Source organism: Saimiri boliviensis, chromosome 12, assembly GCF_048565385.1.
Source record: "Saimiri boliviensis isolate mSaiBol1 chromosome 12, mSaiBol1.pri, whole genome shotgun sequence".
Classification (NCBI taxonomy): Eukaryota; Metazoa; Chordata; class Mammalia; order Primates; family Cebidae; genus Saimiri; species Saimiri boliviensis.
This window is the reverse complement of record NC_133460.1, coordinates 64977426-64989674: the sequence shown is the minus strand read 5'-3', so window position 1 is coordinate 64989674 and position 12249 is coordinate 64977426. Positions and strand designations below refer to the sequence as shown.

General features: G+C 46.4%; 1 non-coding gene across 1 annotated transcript; it reads left to right on the top strand.

The window, feature by feature from the left end:
- Positions 1 to 6853: 6853 nt before the first annotated feature.
- LOC141580743 (U4 spliceosomal RNA) lies at positions 6854 to 6994 on the top strand. Its single transcript, XR_012513036.1, has one exon. It is a non-coding gene; the product is annotated as a U4 spliceosomal RNA (small nuclear RNA).
- Positions 6995 to 12249: the final 5255 nt, after the last annotated feature.

The following is a 12249-nucleotide window of genomic DNA, read 5'->3' as shown; positions in this document are numbered from 1 at the left end:
TCCAATTCAGCTACTGCTGACAAAGCTTGGGTCATGTGCTTGGTCACAGCTTCCGCTTGCCTCATAATCTTTGTCTTTTATTTTTATTTTTGAGATGGAATCTCGCTCTGGCCCAGGCTGGAGTGCAGTGGAGTGATCTCGGGTCACTGCAACTTCCACCTTCCGGGTGTTGAAAATTCATGCTTTGAATGAAGAGGCCCCCCCCCCCAGACAGGCTTTGTGTGGGCAACGTGGTTGTTTATTCACCTGGGTGCGGGTCAGCTATGGGTGAAAAGGGTGTTAGCAAAGGGCAGTGGGACGGGAGTTGGCTTTACAGGTTTGGGGTAGGCAGTGGAACATCACAGAGTGAGATCAGTTACAGCGGTGGGGTAGGGGCAAGGAGTGTACATGACCCCAAGTTCAGTTACAGTGGCGGCTGGAGGTGAGGCAGAAGAGCAGTTAAGATGACAGGATGGGTGAGAGGCATTCATATTATCATAAGAACAGTTGAGATGGCAGGGTTGGGTGAGGGGCTTGTCTGGGGAAGCGCTGCTGGGCACTCAGGGATAATGGCGAACACAGGTGAGTGGGTGGGAGACAATCAGCCCAGGCAGGCAGGATGTCAGGCTTGCATATGAAGACCTGACATACCTGTCTTTTTATAGAGAGAGAGAAAGAATTAGAGAAGTGGGGGTGAGCACAGGTTTCTGAGGGTGAGGCTGAAGTTTCTTAAGGTTACTTTGTGCCTGACAGGGACTGCGGGATTGCCTAAAATATTTTTTTTTTTTTCAGTGGGAGAGACAGGGTGGAAATGGGAACAGGACAGGTGTGCAAATAAGGAAGGTCTGGACAATACATTCTGCCTTACGAATGCTTAAGCTGCTGGGGGACTTCGAGGCGCTGCGCGGTACTGTTGGTCATCCAGAGCAGCATCTGCTGATTTGTGATCATCTGGTTGTGGTTTTGTATGAATTGGGAGACTAAGTAGAAGATACAGGATCCAAACAGGAGAAAAAAGATGGGTATTAAAGAAGTAAGGATTGGGACGAGCCGTGACTCCAGTTAGACAGCGTCCAGCCCGTCCAGCCAGGTCCAGAATAACAATTTGCCTGCTTCATGCGCTTTCAGGCTCTGTCTCTTCATTTATTGTTGGCATTATATACAAGGCCAGGCTGTTTTACATAAAAACAACATTTTTTCTGGAGCTTTGGACCTGAAAGCCAAGGGAACCAGCAAGGGCTGCTGCTATTACAGGGCTTGGTGAGGTAACTGTGTGGAGGGAGAGCTTTTGTTTTCATGGTGTGTGAGGAAGCCTGCAGCATCTATAAGCAACCGCTCACTTTCATTAACAAGATTGTGTTTGAGAAGAGAACGGGAGCCAGATGAAGAGTGAAATGTCAGCTGTAACTGCATGGAGGAAACGTGTAAACGGGCAACTTAAAGAAAAGCAAGGCAGGTAAAAGTAAATGAGTGCAGTGAATTTGGGCTCAGTTAGGAATAACAGAAACAGACTTTTTGAGGTGTGGTTTAAGCAGTAGGGGCGACTGCTTAAAGCTGGAGAAGGCAAGGGGCTGAACGTAAGTGTGTGAAGTGTAAAGACAAAACTTTGGAGGCGGTGAGAGCTAGAGGGTAAGTGGGGCGGAGCCTGTGATTTTGAGGGATTCTAAGAGTATCAGGGCGGCTGCTGCAAGTTGTCATGACGTCCTGCCCAGGGCTGTGAGGTTAAGTTGTTTGGATAAAAAGGCTGCAGGCCATGGGCCTGGCTCCTATGTGAGAATCCTGACCACACAGCCCTGGACTTTAGCAGTATAGAATCAAAAAGTGTTGAGACAGCTTGAGGAGAGCTAGAGAGGGAGCTGTTTTTAGAGCTGTTTTTTAAGGAGCAAAAGGAGTGAGGAAAGGATTTAGATTTAATAGGGTTGGATAAGTTTTCTTTAGTGAGTTTATACAATGGCTTAGTTAGACTAGCAAAACCTGGTATCCTGAGGTGAAGTAGCAACCACACCCAGGCAGGAGATAAGCTGTTGTTTGGTGGAGGGGGTTGGGGTTTGGGAAATTTACTGGATGCAGTTGGCCAGGGGAGCATGTGTATGCTGGAGAAGGATTATAATAGATGGGAAGAAATTTGGGCTTCGGGAGGGGATACGTGATGTCCCTTTGAGTACAGATGCCGAAGAAGCAGGAGGGTGAATTAAAAGGCCATGTTTCAACAGACAGGTGATAACAGGCTTTACCTTTAAAGGCAGTTGTGGGATGGGGTACGGGGCTGGGCAGGGTAAGGGTGGTTAGGTTCTAAGGGGATGAAGAGGGGTGAGTGACTTGTAGCAATGGATGGGAAGGTGGTGTTTTACACCCTAGGCTTAAGGTTGGGGGACATAAGGGGAGCTATTGAGGGAGGTATGGGTTTGGGGAGCAGGGCAGCAATGAGGTGTGGCTGTAGCCCAGGAACAGTCAAGGAGGCAGACAATTTCCCTAGGCTATCCCGGCCTAACAGGGGAACTGGACAGGTGGGGATGATTAGGAAAGAACATGGAAGGGAGTGCTGGCCTGATCGACACCAGACGTGTGGAGGTTTGAGAGGCCTGGAGGCCTGGCCATCAATTCTCACAACAGCATGGCGGCCAAGTAGACAGGTCCTTGAAAAGAAGGCTGCATGGGGTGGGTGCCTCCATGCTGATTAAGAAGGGGATGGACTTGCCCTTCACATAAGAGTTACCCTAAGTTTGGCATCTGTGAAGGTCCAGGGGGCTTCCGAAATGGTCAGACAGCATCAGTCTTTAGCCGCCAAGCTGAGGGTTGGAGCTTCAGGAGCTCTGGGAGCAGTGGCCTGAGTTGGACAGTCGACTTTCTGTGGGGGCCCTGCACAGACGGGGCAGGGCTCAGGAGGAGTTCCGGACTGTGGGCATTCCTGGGCCCAGTGGCCAGGTTTCCGACACGTGAAGCAAGGTCCGGAGGGTTGGCTGGATGCGCTGCATCTGAAGTCTGTGAAGTCTGTGAGCCGGTGGTGTGGCTGGTGTTTGTCTTATGGAGGAAGCAGCGTCTGCAGTTCTGAGATGTGCAGTCAGGCAGATTTTTCCCTGTTATTGAACACCTTGAAGGTAAGGTTGCCTAATTCCCGTGGTGGGGTTTGAGGGTCAGAGTTTAATTTCTGCACCTTTTTGTTATGTTGGGGTTGACTGGGTGGTAAAATGCATATTGAGCGTTTTTTAGGGGTGAGAGTGGAAGTAAGGATGGCATTTAAGTCACTCCGGGTGAGATTATTGGACTGGGTGAAGTATTGAAGGATCTGATGAAAAGGAGCCTAACCGGTGGTCGATTTGGGAAAGATCAGATAAAGGGAAGGAACGTCACCCTAACTATGCCTTTGGTTCCAGCCACCTCTGGAAGTGGGATTGTTGGGCAGGGGTGCAGGAAGCAGCCGCAAGACTAACTGTAAGCCAGGCCATGTACGAGGTGGGGAGGTGACAGGAGGTGCATGAGGAGGCAGGTTGTGGGCAGAGGAAGAGGAAGGCTCTGGGATGAGGTTAGGTCCTGGATGAGGGCCTAGTTCACAGGTGGGAAGGACAAAGGTTGAAAGGTTGATGGACAGGGAGGATTCTGGCTAACCCGCAGAGGAAGGAGGGGCAGATGGAAGCCAAGAGAAGGAGTAGAGATTAGGGAGAGATTGGTGTGTAAAAAAAATGCCTGGACATAGGGAATTTTAGACTGTTGGCCCGTGTTGTGACAAAAATTGTCTTAATTTTATAAAATAGAGGTAAAAATGCCAATTTTTGGCCAATTGGAGCCATGGTTTAACTTGTATTGTGACCATACAGTGGCCCAGTAAAGAGAACGCAGTGTTTACAGAGACGTTTGGCTTTTAGGTTAGGGGACGGTTGGCGAGGTTTGAGGTTCTTTAGAACACAGGCCAGCGGAGAGGAGGAAGGGATAGAGGATGGACGACTGGCCATGGTTCTGGAAAGGCAGCAGAGACAAGGAGAATGGGCACGCAACCCAGCCGCTCAACAGGCACCTCTCGGTGAGCCTGGGTTGAACCTCATCGTTGGTGAGTGGTCAAAGAGAGCATCCTGTATGTTGATCTGCCACCAATATCAGCCCTGAGCCTGGTGGGCGAGTGACTAGGATAAAGGTCTCCACAATAGCCCAACCCCTGGGGAACCTGGGTCTCTGAATCCGTGACCTATAGAGGGTTTTTCGGGTCCCAAACCTCACGGAAGAACCTGGTTTACCTGATTTTTCTTGTGTTTGTGGTGGAAAAACGACAAAACCGAGAGGGGGAGGAACAGGAAAGGAAAAGATAAAAGAATGGGAAAGCAAATAATGAGACTGCTTACCAAAACAGCTGGTGGTGTGTGTGTGGGCTGGTCTGATGACCTGGGTCTGTAGGTCGATCTCTTCATGGAGGGAGCACAAGAGCAGGGACGGGAGTTTGGTCTCCTGTAGGAGTTCCCCCATCCCGGGTTTTGGTACCAAAATGTTAAATATTCACGCTTTGAATGAAGATATCCCCCAGACAGGCTTTTGTGGGCAAAGTGGCTGTTCGTTTTCCTGGATGCAGGTCAGCTAAGACTGAAAATGGCGTTAGCAAAGAGTAGTGGGATAGGAGTTGGTTTTATAGGTTTGGGGTGGGCAGTGGAAATTTACAGAGTAAGATCAGTTACAGTGGTGGGTAGGGGCAAGGAGTATGCATGACCACAAGTTCAGTTACAGTGGTGGCTGGGGTGAGGCAGAAGAGCAGTTAAAATGACAGGATGAGTGAGGGGTATTCACATTCATAAGAAGAGTTGAGATGGCAGGGTTGGGTGAGGGGTTTGTCTGGGGAAGCTCTGCTGGGCGCTAAACAACAATGGTGAACGCAGGTAGGGGGGTGGTGGGAGACGATCAGGAGGCAAGCAGGACTTCAGACTTTCAGGTTCCAGATTTGCATATGGAGACCTGACACCAGGTTCAAGCAATTTCCTGCCTCCGTCTCCTGAATAGCTGGGATTATAGGTGCCCGCCACCACGCCCGGCTAATTTTTGTGTTTTTAGTAGAGACGGGGTTTCTCCATCTTGGCCAGGCTGGTCTTGAACTCCTGACCTCATGATCCACCTGCCTTGGTCTCCCAGAGTGCTGGGATTACAGGTGTGAATCACCGTGCCTGACCACCTCATAGTCTTTGTCTGAAATACAGGGACAGAAGTATACTTCCCATGGCGGTCCAGGGTCCAGTGAGATGAGTTATCAGGTCTCTCAGCAGAGTGACTTGGACAAGGGAGAGGCTCCACAGCTGTCCTCTTTCCTCAGTTGCTAAGAGCGATTGTGAGTGAGACTGGAAAGTAGCCCAGGTGGGAGAGTGGCCGTGTGCAGGGAGGAGGTGACCTGGTGAGGAAGGAGACCCAAGCATCTAAGATCACCGCCCCCTTGACTTTTACACCATACTTCAACAGAAGTAAAGGCTGGCCGACCGGGTGCCACCTTAGAGATCTCAGGCATGGCATGGGGGAATCTCTCCGGAAGGTGTTGTTTTAACTTAAATGAGTTCAAGCCCCCACCCCACACCTACTCCATGGACCAAGACCCTTTCCCATGTAATTTCTAGAACTGTAAACCCAAGACCCTTTCACATGTCGTATCTGGAGCTGTCAGCCTCTGTAAAGCCGGGCTTCTGATTGTTAGAGGAGCTTGGCCACCAGGCAGTTACGCCGCCTTGCTCCAGCACGCCCTCTGCTGGTGACCAGGGGCACTGCAGGGCCGAGGCCGCGCGCCCTCTGGTGGCCGTCCCTCTGCACCACTTGAAGTCGGAGCGCAGAGTGTTCAGCGCCGTCGTTCTGGAAATGCCAACTGACATGGAGCCCACTAGCCCGTGTGTTTCCAAAAACGAAGAAGGGAAAATTAACTGGAAACCATAGAAATGAGATAAACATGGATGCACGTTTTACAACTGATGGAAAAATTCACTTAACATATTCTTTGCGCATAAAATGCAAACTGTCAGAGGCATCTTAACCATAGTGACTTTATTTTAAATAAAAGCTTTAGAAAAAGCTAAATCTGGGCAGGGTGCAGGGCTCACGAGTGTGATCCCAGCACTCTGGAAGGCCAAGGCGGGAGGATCAATTGAGATCAGGAGTTCAAGAGCAGCCTGGGAAAATATCGAGATCCTCATGTCTACAAAAAATATAAAAATTAGCGGGCATGGTGGCTCGTGCCTGTGGTCCCAACTACACAGGAGGCTGAGGTTGGAGGATCACTTGAGCTCAGGGGTTTGAGGCCACAGTGAACCAGCCATCATGCTCACACCACTGCACTCAAGCCTGGGAGACAGAGTGAGACACATTCTCTCTCTCTCTCTCTCTCTCTCTCTTTCTCTCTCACACACACACACACACACACTCAGGTTAAATCTGTTGAATTATGTATTTAGGAACTGAGTACCTTTGGTCATAAAATATTTATGGTTGCAGGAACAACTTAATAACTAAGTACAGACCCAAAACTTATAAAATTATACCAGTACTTTTAAGCAAAAAGCATTCTTAATTTAAAAATAAGTTTTAAAGATAATAGTACACTCCTAAATTATTGTTAAAATCAATGGTAACAGAGAAAAGTAGCAATACTAATAGCCTGACAGAAACTGATCACAATCATTGATAAGAGACAACACTATTCTTAATAACCTATATAAACAAACATTAAATAATTCTGTTTGTACGTTAATGTGCTGGGGTTACAGGTGTGATTACTTAATGTTTACCTTAAGTAAGCACACCTGTAATCCCAGTACTTTGGGAGGCCGAGGAAGGCAGATAACCTGAGGCCAGGAGTTGGACACCAGCATGGCCAACATGGTAAAACCCAGTCTCTACTAAAAATACATAAAAAAAAAATAGCTTTGCACAGTGGCAGTATCATAGGCAGTGAGGTTTATCTGAGGTGCGATTATTGCTAATTGAAAACTTTTCCCAATACTCCGCTGTGATGACTGGAAATATAGTAAGCATTGGCAATTTTTGGAAGTCTCTACAGGGATGGAATAAAAAAAAAATTAAACAAAAAAATAAAAATAAATTAAAATAGAAAAGAAATAAAAAAATTAGCTGGACGTGGTGGTGCACATCTGTAATCCTACCTACTTGGGAGGTAGAGGCAGGAGAATCCTTAAACCCAGGAAGCAGAGGTTTTAGTGAGCCGAGATCATGTCATTGTGACAAGGGTAAAATTCCGTCTGAAAAAAAATTTTGTTCTTTAAAACAGCTGCGTTCCTCCTCTTGCTTTCTGAGGACTCCCTGCTCTGTCACTTAGTAGTGGCTAATAAACTCTTTTAATGTCACTAGACTGTGCGACTTGCCATAAATTCCATTTCGTGTGAGACCCAAAATCCTGTTGCTGGGGTCTGGGACAAGACCCCTCTTCTGGAGACAAAATTATACTAATTCTTTTCTTTTCTTTTCTTTTCTTTTTTTTTTTTGAGACTGAGTCTTGCTCTGTTGCCCAGGCTGGAGTGAAACGGCGTGATATTGGCTCACTGCAGCCTGTGCCTCCCAGGTTCAAGCGATTCTCCTGTTTCAGCCTTCTGAATAGCTGGGATTACAGGCGCCTGCCACCACACTGGCTAATTTTTGAATTTCTAGTAGAGACAGGCTTTTTCAATGTTGGCCAGAGCAGTCTTGACCTCTTGACCTCAGGTGATCCACATGCCTCAACCACCTAAAGTACTGGGCTGACAGGCATGAGCTACCTTGCCTGGTTGGCTTGCAACCTTGGTGATCACTTGGATATGGAGGGTGAAGGAGGAGGCGTGTCATGCAGATATCGTTCTTGGATTACCACCTGAGATATTAGGCACAAGGTCTATTATTGGTTCGAACCCTGAGAGCACCAGTAAACAGCTCCAGGTGGTGTGGAACAACATGCTGTTTTCATGAGCACCTGGGTGCAGACGGGCTGAGGCCTAAAATGGTATCAGCCCCAAGTGAGGGTGAGGCTGGGGTTTTCTAGTCTCCTGTAAATAGGACGTTTTCCAGTCTGACGTAACTGCTCCGTGGTACCTAAACGGCCTCTCTCTTGATCTTCAAGGGTTCCTTGTCTTCCGGACTGCCCTTTTCTGGCTTCTGCTCATTTGCTGACCCACGCTGCTGGTGCATGTGGTCTTGTACCTTGGGACCAAGCCTGAGGAGGGAGGAGTAATCCCCCCAAGCTTTCAGGCCCCAGGGAGAATCTCATTAAAGAGAGTAGGCTGGCTGATTATTCTTTGTTAAGCACAACTCGGTTTTGCTGTTGCAGCGGGGTGCCTCAAGCTGCAAGCCTGGCTCCTCATATGGGCCAGACCCTACGTGGCTGTTCTTGTGACTGCCAGACCACTTTGAGGCTGAGAGACAGTTTTATCTCACCTCTGTCCTGCACATGTTTATGGGTGCCTTCTCTGTGTTGGCAGATCTGGGGGTCCAGATAGGATCCCGTGAAGAGATCTCAAAGGTCGTCAGTCCACAGTGTTTATCACATCACTTCCACAATCAAAGATGAATAAAATATAGAGCATATTTAATAATAAGGTTGATGGTGCACCTGTGCTAGGCAGTGTTTTAGTTCCTGAGACACCAAGGAATTGAGACAATCGTTGCCTTCGAGTTTTGCATCTGTTAAGTCCTGCTATCGAGAACTGTGTGTTAAAATGTCTAATTTATCAGGCGGGATCTGGGCTGTCTGTAAGCTTAGGTAAGGGGAGGCTGGTATCAAGCAAGTATCCAGTACCCCCTCAACATCCCAGTTCTTCTCCACCAATCTTCCAATTCTAGGACTGATGCAGAGGCCCTCGGAGCGACTTAAGAGGGGAAGTAGTCAGTGTGCTCTGTGGCTAGCTTGCTTGGGAGCATACATTGTAAATCCTCTGCTGACAAAACGTTGGAAACAAGTAGTGTTTCAGCTTGAGTTTCTCGTAAATGCCTTGCAGTCGTATAAACCAGAGCATGCATACCACAGAGCAACGTGAGGGTCCCTCTACCACCCTTTCTCCCAGCGGCCTAAGTGGGCATCTACATAGAATAATGTGTGCAGCCTCACTGTGTGGAAGTCCAGTGCTTTGTGCTTGGAGTGTCATCAGGGAAGGGCCCCTGGCTTGGAAGGTTGATGAGCTGCCACGGTGGGAAGGAGGGGACGTGTGGTGCTGCTGGGTCTGCGTCTCACTCTGTGACAGGAGGCATGAGAGAGCCTTGGTCTTATGAAGACCTTGGGTGTCCCAGCTCACTTCAGCCCTGAGCAGCCTGATGCAGGCACTGGGCCTTGGTTCTGGGAGTGAGAATATAGCGCGGGCTTCCACTGCATGGCTGGCACAGTGGACATTCAGGTGCCTATTTGGGGACTGCTACGGAGTCCTGTGCCAGATGCAGTGGTGCACAGCTGGGAGCCAAGGGTCTCTGCTTCTGCTGGAGAATCTAGGCAGATGTAAAGGGTTAAGGTTAGTGGTAGGGTTAGGGGTTAAGTTTAGGTTTGGTGTTGGGGTTTGGAGATTGGGGTCAAGGGTCAAGGGTCAGGGCTAAAGAGTAGGATGAGGGATTGGGTAGGGGTAGGGTTAGGGTCACGGGGTTAGGGTTTAGGGTTAGAGGTTAAGGGGTGAGGGTGAGGGTAATAAGCAGATTACTAAAAGCAATTCTGCTTCACTTCAATAACAATCTTCTCCAACTCATTTTGTCTCCACAAACTTACTTTTCCAAGAAGAATCCCAGGCTTCTTGAAGAACCCAGTGACTTTTCGCACCTTAAATCTGTGAAATTCTGTCTTCTGCCGTACACATAGTTCAAATATACAACGTGACGCAAAGCCAGATGCCTTCCTGAAGGGACCCAAGAAATTCTTCTCTTTCTCTCTCTGGAACAAAATGAATTCTTTTCTCTCTCTCTCTGGAACAAAATGAATTCTCTGGACCATCAGTGCTAACCTTCAAAAGCCAAACCCATTTGTGAGATCTCCTTTAAAACTACTGTAGAACCAAGTGTTTATATTTATATGACATTAATTTAGTATTTATATTAATATAAGGGAGAATGCTGAAATCTGTCTACGACACATGTGCCTCTGGCTTATTGCCCAGTAAATTGCTGCCTCAGACTAAACTTCGGTTTCTGTCTCTAATTTTTGAAGTAAAGAATATAACTGATCTCAAAACATCTGCTTTTATTTTAGCGACTCGTGCTGCCATCTCCATTCTTCCTTGTATTCTTGCAATCTGTGTGGAAGTTCTTTAATGTGAACATTTTAACCACCTTCATGCTCCCATGTATAAGGTCAGCACATTCTTGCTTGAGGCTTTGGCTGCTCATCATCATAGTGTGCCCTAACATATTGTAAGATTTGGGTTTGTTTTGGGGATGAGGTCTACATATAGAGAAAGGAGAAATGCTTAGAGTCACCATCAGGACAGCTGGGATGAAAGCTGGGGATGGGCAGGTGCCTTTCAAGTCACCCCAAGCCTGAGGCTGGAGGAAACATGTCCACCCCCTGTAAACACTTTTATTCATGTTTTAATTACTCATTTGTCTTACAGCATTAAAGTAGTCAAAACAGGCGTATTAAAAAATGAAAAGTAGGCATATTAAAACTTGCAACATTATTTAAATATATTATTCATAGCTCACCAACATTTTCTTTTGTTGAAAAGTCTAAGGTTAATTGACAGTATAGTTTTAATAGTAGATAGAATGATGTGTGTTTTATAAACATTAACATCCTACATTACATGTATGAACCAAGAAAATCTGAGACAGGCTTTAGATTTTTTAGGGAGTTTATTTTGCCAAGTTTGAGGATGCACACACCCGTGATGTATCCTCATGAGGTCCGGACAACATGTGCCCCAGGTGGTAGGAGCACAGTTTGGTTTTATACATTTCAGGAAGTCATGAGACATCAATTATGTGTAATATGTACATTGGTTCAGTCCAGAAAGGTGAGACAACTTGAAGAGAGGCCAAACGGGGGTCTTCCAGATCATACATAGATAAAGATGAATGGTTTCATTCTTTTGAGTTGCTGATTACCCTTTCCAAATGAGGCAATCAGATATGCATTGGTCTCCTTGAGCAGATGGGTGACTTTGGATAGAATGGGAGGCAGGTTTGCCCTAAGCAGTTCCCAGCTTGACTTCTCCCTTTAGCTTAGTGATTTTGGGTCCCCAAGATTTTTTTCACAAGGTCTAACATGTTTTCCTATGAACATTAATTATTCATTATGTATTTTATTACACAAATAAGGCCGAGATTTTTTAAAAAGTATCAACCTCATGACTAAGCTAAATAATTACATAGAAGTTCAACTAAATTTGTAAACATTCCAGTGTTTGGGTTTCCAGTAATTTTTTGTGATTATTATTATTATTATTATTTTTTTTTTTTTTTTTGAGACGGAGTTTCGCTCTTGTTACCCAGGCTGGAGTGCAATGGCGCGATCTCGGCTCACTGCAACCTCCGCCTCCTGGGCTCAGGCAATTCTCCTGCCTCAGCCTCCTAAGTAGCTGGGATTACAGGCATGCGCCACCAGGCCCAGCTAGATTTTTTGTATTTTTAGTAGAGACGGGGTTTCACCATGTTGACCAGGATGGTCTCGATCTTTCAACCTCGTGATCCTCCCGCCTCGGCCTCCCAAAGTGCTGGGATTACAGGCTTGAGCCACCGCGCCCGGCTTTTGTGATTATTTTAAAGGTAAAGTATTTTTTCCCCATAAAACATAGAAACATCTAAAATCACCCATAGGATGTCCTGCCAATTTTGTTTCTCTAGTTTCCTTATTTTCTGCAAAGCCTTATTGAGGAAATCGACTTTGAATATCCTTTTAAACTTTTCTGTTTTAGAAAGTGTTGTGGTGAAACATTGAATTATCAAGGTCACAAGTTCGGTTCACGTTTTTTTTTTCTTTGAATATTTTTTCTTAGTGGCCAATATTTCATTCTGGTGTATTATGGCTGAAAGGTAGACACTGGAAAAAAATAAAGACAAGAAGAATTTGGAATAAGTGATCCAGTCACAATGAGTCAATCAGCCATTGGAACATATTTTTACAAAGTCACTCTTGTTAAAATATTTATCCATGAATTGAAATCAAATCTGTCAGGTTATTATTTTTTTTTTTTCCTGATCTAGGGTGAACAGCATTTTAGAGAATGAACCCAGGTCACATCCACAGCACAAGAAAAATATGTGAAAAATAAGTTTACACATATGTAAAGCCCATACTCAAGGAGTGAGGTGTTAGCTCCACCTTCTTGATGGTTGACTGTCTACATTAAGTATTTG